Here is a 6,670-nt window from a genome sequence, read left to right as displayed (position 1 = left end):
AAATTGTCTAACCTGACTTATCTTGCCTTATTTGCCTCATATTGCCTTAAATTGCCTTAAATGGATTTATGTTGCCTTATATTGCCTTTAATTGCTTTTAATTTTTTTGAAATGCCTAATATTGTCTACCTATATTTTAGATTTACTTAAATTACCTTATATTGCTTTAAGTTCCCTTACATTACCTCGTATTGCCCTATACTTCCTTGAATTTAATTATATTGCCTTCAATTCCCTTATATTATCTCGTACTGCCCTATACTGCCTTAGAATGACTTAGATTTATTTATATTGCTTTATAGTATCTTTCAATTACTTTAAATTACCTTTATTTTAGATATACTCAAATTGCCTTGCATTGCTTTAAAATGTCTTCAGTTGCCTTAGATTGCTTTCAATTGCCTTATGATGCCTGTAATTGACTTTAAATTTTCTTGAATGGTCATTAATTTTTTTGAATTGCCTATATTTTACACATACTTAAATTACCTTATATTGGCTGCTTGTTATTGTGGCAAAGTAGCATGCAGTCGATACTTTAGGGTCTATATGGGGCGCCCCTACGGACCAGAGCCACACATCATTTTGTCTATGATAGAAGAAATTCTGTTCATAGAGAAATGATGACACTTTTATACTACGACTGTCCCTCCGTTATGCTGTCCCCCAACCCCTTGTTGCTGTCCTGTACCATTTCTCTGAGTATTCTCTTTCTGATTGGGGGAATTCCCTGTGGTGGGGGAAAAGAATACTGCCACCAAGTTTTCCCACTTGGATCGTAAGAGGCGAGAAGAAAGGGACGGGGAGAGGGACTAGGCATCCTTCTCCCTGTAGCCCCAAGGGGCAAATTCCTAAATCAAAAAGAAAAGGCATAAGGGGTGCTGGCGGGCCTCGGGACAGCACCCTAAGGTTTGGGTCTTTTAATGTGCGTGGATGTGGTACAGATGAGAGTAAAAGGGAAGAGATAGGTAGTATGTTTGTGAGAAGAAAGTTGGATGTGTTGGCTTTGAGTGAAACTAAGTTGAAAGGGAAGGGTGAGTGTATGTTTGGGAGTGTAAGTGGGAGGTTATCAGGAGTGAAGAGAGGACGAGGGAGGGAAGGGGTGGCTATTCTAGTAAGTGAGGAGATAGGTAAAGGGATAGTGGAGTGGAAGGAGGTTTCCTCAAGGATAATGTGGATGAAGGTGAAACTGGGAAAGGAGATGTGGGTCTTTGTAAGTGCATATGGGCCGGGCAGTGAGAAGAGCATGGAAGAAAAGGAGGCCTTTTGGATAGATTTAAATGAGTGCATAGAGGGTTTAGGAAGAAATGTCAATGTAATAGTACTGGGAGACCTTAATGCTAGAGTGGGAAATGGTCCAATCGATGGAGTGGTTGGGAAGTGTGGAGTTCCAGGAAAGAATCGTAGTGGAGAGTTGATGGTGGAAATGTGTCTAGAAAGAGAGTTGATGATAGCAAATACAGTGTTTCGGAAGAAAGTCAAGCATAAGTACACATGGGAGAGGGTGGTGGAGGGAAGGGTGGTAGATAGAGCGCTAATGGATTATGTAGTGGTAAATAGGATTATGATAGGAAGAGTTAAGGATGTACATGTGCTAAGGGGAGAGGGTGGGGGAATATCAGATCATTTTTTGGTGGAAGGTAAGTTGAGAGTGGAGGATAGATGGAGAAGGAGGAAAGGGACAAAAGGTAGGGAGGTTCTTAGAGTGAACTCCTTGATTGAAAAGGAAAAGGAAAAGGAGTACGAAAAGAAGCTGAAGGAGGAGTGGGAGGGAGTAAAGGATAGAGCAGAGATGGGTGTGGAGGAGGAATGGGGATGGTTCAAGGAGGGAGTCTTAAAGTGTGCAAGGATGGTGTGTGGAACAAGAAGGACAGGGGGAAATAGAAGAAAGGGTAGTGAATGGTGGGATGAGGAAACAAAGAAGGTTGTAGAAGAGAAGAAGCGAGCATTCACAGATTGGTTACAAAAGAGGACAGGGGAGTCATATGAGACGTACAAAGAAAAGAAAAGAGAAGTAAAGCAAAAGGTAAAGGAGGCAAAGAGGAGAGCAGATGTGAAATGGGGTAGGAGTATGACAGAAAATTTTGAAAGTAATAAAAAGATGTTTTGGAAAGAAATTAAGAGAGGAAGAGGAGGCGAATCAAGTAGGGAAGAAAAGGTAAAAGGTACAGATGGAGAGTTGATAATGGAAGAGATGGCAGTGAGGGGAAGATGGGCAGAATATTTTAGGGAGTTGCTGAATGTGAAGGAGGATAGGGAAGGAAAGATAGCTGCAGTGGGAAATACGAAGAAAATGAGAGTGATGAGTGAGGAGAATGGAGGAGAAATAAGGAAGGATGAGGTGAAGGCAGGTTGTAAAGATGATGAAAGCAGGTAAGGCCACCTGGTCTGGATGGATGTCATGCAGAATGTCTGAAAAAGGGAGTTTCAGTGATGGTTGACTGGTTTGTGAGATTATTTTATGTTTGCTGGAGAGAGGTAGAGTACCGGAGGACTGGAGTAGTGCCTGTATAGTTCCTCTTTACAAGGGAAAAGGGGACAAGTGTGAATGTAGTAATTTCAGAGGGATTAGCCTGTTGAGTGTAGTAGGGAAGGCTTATGGGAGAATCTTAATTGAGAGGATTAGGAGAGGAACAGAAGGAGTAATTGGTGAGGAACAGTGTGGATTTAGGACGGGTAGAGGTTGTGTAGATCAGATCTTTGTGGTAAGACAGATATGTGAGAAAGCTATAGGAAAGGGGAAGGATGTTTTTTGGGCTTTTATGGATCTGGAAAAGGCTTATGATAGGGTAGACAGAAAGGCACTGTGGGAGGTTATGCAGATTTATGGGATAGGAGGAAAGCTTTTGGGAGCTGTCAAGAGTTTTTTTATGTGAGTAGTAGAGCATGTGTTAGGATTAGAAATGGAGAGAGTGAGTGGTTTGAAGTAAAGGTGGGACTTCGTCAAGGATGCGTTATGTCGCCCTGGCTGTTCAACTTATACATGGATGGGGTGGTGCGAGAGGTGAATGCTAGGGTAGTGAGTCAGGGATTGGAGATGGTTAAAGAAAATGGAGAAAAGTGGGAGGTGAGCCAGCTGTTGTTTGCGGACGACACTGCGCTTGTGGCAGGGTCAGAGGAGGGATTGAGGAAGCTGGTGGCAGAGTTTGGGAGAGTATGTGATAGAAGAAAGCTAAAGATAAATGTGGGTAAAAGTAAGGTGATGAGATGTACAAGGGGTGAAAGTGGCAGTAGACTGGAAGTGAACATTAAGGGAGAGCGACTGGAGGAAGTGGATAGTTTTAGATACTTGGGTGCAAGTGTAGCAGGAAAAGGTGGAGTGAAGGTGGAGGTAGAATGTAGATTGAGAGAAGCGAGTAAATGCCTTGGTGGTTTAAAGAGTGTAATGAGAAATAGACATTTGGGAATGGATGCGAAGAGGAGACTGTATGAAGGAGTGATTGTGCCAACAGCACTATATGGGGCAGAAACGTGGAACATAAGAGAAGAAGAGAGAAGGAGTTTGAATGTGTTTGAGATGAGGTGTCTGAGAAGTATGGTGGGGGTTACTAGGCTAGATAGAGTGAGAAATGAGGAGGTGAGGAGGAGAACAGGGGTGAAAAAAGGATTTGGGAGAGAGGGTTGATGAAAGAATATTAGGGTGGTTTGGACACATGGAAAGAATGAGTGAAGAAAGACTAGTAAAAGAGGTATGGAAGGCAGATGTGGAGGGAGTGAACATGAGGGGACGTCCTAGGATGAGGTGGATGGATGGGGTGAAGGGGGCTTTGGGGAAGAGGGGAATGTCTGTTGAGGAAGGAAGGGAGAGGACGGAAGACAGAGGTGAGTGGAGAATGGTTGTATATGGATGATGTTGTGACTGCATGGGGAGAAATGGGCGGGGGGTGGGGGGTGGGGTAGTGTGTGTGAGTGAGTTTTGACGCAGCCCGAAGGGATTTCTCCCCGTCCTCTCCTTATATGCAAGGGGGGACGGAGAGGGGGGGTCGCCGATTAAATGAAGCGGCCTTGCTGTGGATGTGCTGTGTCCTGCGACACTGCTTCTGACCCAGGGCGGTGGGCAGGGTGCAGGGATGACCCGTCATCCAGGAGGTGCTCAGATGAGAGGAAGGGTGGGAGGGGTGTGGAGTGTATTTAGGGATGAAATGGGTGGGAGTGTTTTTATGCCTTTCCCTTTTTGGCTACTTCCCTTGGAAGGGGGAAAAAGCCTTGGTATATGTATGTATGCCTTAAATTGCCTTAAATTGTCTTATATCACCTTTAATTTACTTTAATTTTTTTGAATCACCCCTAATCTTCTTGAATTGCCTATAGTTTAGATTTACTTATATTACCTTATATTGACTTAGATTGCCTTAAACTGATTTTTACTACCTTAAATTGCCTTAAATTGCTTTAAATTGCCTTATGTTGCCATATGTTACCTTTAACTGCCTTTAATTTTCTCGAATTGAACTTAATTTTCTTGAATTGCCAATATTTCAGATATACTTGAATTACCTTATATTGCCTTAAATTGCCTTAAATTGCTTTATATTGCCTTAAATTGCCTTATATTGTTTTAAATTGCCTTGAATTACCATACATTGCTTTATATTGACTTTAATTACCTTATTTTTTCTTGAATTCTCCTTAATTTTCTTGAATTGCCTATATTTTAGATTTACTCAAATTACCTTACATTGCCTTGAATTGCCTGATATTACCTTAAATTACCTTATATTGCCTTAAATTGTATTAAAATTCCTTATATTGCCTTATATTGCCTTTAATTGCCTTTAATTGTCCTTAATTTTCTTGCCTTAACTTACCTTATATTATTTCGTATTGCCCTATCCTGCCTTACATTTACTTCAATTTACTTAACTTGCCTTATATTGCCTTAAATTGCTTTAAATTACCTTACATTGCCTTTAATTGACTTTGATTTTCTTGAATTCCCGTTAATTTTCTTGAATTGCCTATAGTTTAGATTTACTTAAATTCACTTATATTGCCTTGAATTGCCTTAAATTGCCTTGAATTGCCTTATATCGCTTTTAATTTAATTTAATTTTCTTGAATTGCCCTTAATTTTCTTTAATTGCCTATATTTTAGATTTACTTATATTACCTTGTATTTCTTTGAATTGCCTTATATTGCCTTAAATTGCCTTATACTGTCTTAAATTGCTTTAAATTGCCTTACATTGTCTAAAATTGCCTTAAATTGACTCAAATTTTCTCAAATTGCCTTATATTACCTAATATTGCTTTTAATTTCCCTTAATTTTCTTGAATTGCCTATATTTTTAGATTTACTTAAATTACCTAATATTGCCTTAAATTGCCTTAAATTACATTAAATTGCCTTATATATTGTCTTTAATTGCCTTTATTTTCTTCAATTGCCTTTATTTTCTTGAATTGTCTATATTCTAGATTCACTTAAATTACCTTGTATTCCCTAAATTGCCTTATATTGCCTTATATTCACTTATAGTGCCTTAAATCATCTTATATTGCCTTAAATTACCTTATCCTCCCTTAAATTGCCTTATATTGCCTTAAATTTTCTTATGTTTTCTTATATTTTCTTTGACTTTTATTTTCTTGAATTGCCATTAATTCTCTTGAAATGCCTATATTTTAGATTTACTTAAATTGTTTTATATTTCCTTGAATTGCCTTATATTGCCTTAAATTGTCTTAAATTATCTTAAATTGCCTTATATTTCCTTTAATTGCCTTTAATTTTTAATTGCCCCTTAGTTTTCTTGAATTGCCCATATTTTAGATTTAGTTATATTACCTCATAATATTGCCTTAAATTGCCTTAAATTGCTTTCTATTGCCTTATATTGCCTTTAATTGCCTTTAATTTTCTTGGATTGCCCTTTATTTCCTTGAGTCGCCTATATTTTAGATTTACTTAAATTATATTACCTTAAAATGCCTTATATCGTCTTGAATTGCCTTATATTGCTTTAGATTTCCTTAAATTCACTTAAATTTCCTTATATTACCTTGTATTGCCTTTAACTGCCTTAAATTGACTTGTATAGTCTTATATTGCCTTATACTCCCTTAACTTGTCTTATTCCTTATTTTTCCTTACGTTTCTTTACATTTTTTCTTTATTTCCTTTTATTTCCGTATATTTCCTGATATATCCTTAGCTTTCCTTAAGTTTACTTTTACTTCTTTATGTTTCCTTATTTTTCCTTTTTGTTATCTTTTCTTGTTTTCCTTGTTATTCATGATATTTCCTTGGATTTCCTTGTATTTCTTTGTTTTTCTAGGTTTTCCTTTTTTTCTTATTTTCCCTTTTTTTCATTATTTTTCCTTATATTTAATTTTTCCCTTAGATTTCCTTGGTTTTCCTTATATTTCCTTTTTTTCTATGTTTTCCTTGTTTTTCCTTAGTTTTCCTTTTTTTCCTTTATCTTTCATTGTTTCTCCTTATATTTCATATTTCCCTTAGATTTCATTGGTTTTCCTTATAATATTTTTTTTTTCTAGGCTTCCTTGATTTTCCTTAATTTTCCTTTTTTTCTTTTATCTTTCATTGTTTTTTCTTATATTTCATTTTTTCCTTATATTTTCTTAGTTTTCCTTATATTTCCCAGTTTTTCCTTTTGTTTCCCTGTTTTTCCTTAAGATTCCTGAGTTTTCGTCGCGTTTTTCATCGTCA

The sequence above is a fragment of the Oratosquilla oratoria genome, chromosome 13 (genome assembly GCF_046742065.1).
Source record: "Oratosquilla oratoria isolate Oo_2021 chromosome 13, ASM4674206v1, whole genome shotgun sequence".
In the NCBI taxonomy this organism is placed as follows: Eukaryota; Metazoa; Arthropoda; class Malacostraca; order Stomatopoda; family Squillidae; genus Oratosquilla; species Oratosquilla oratoria.
This window is presented reverse-complemented; position numbering follows the sequence as displayed.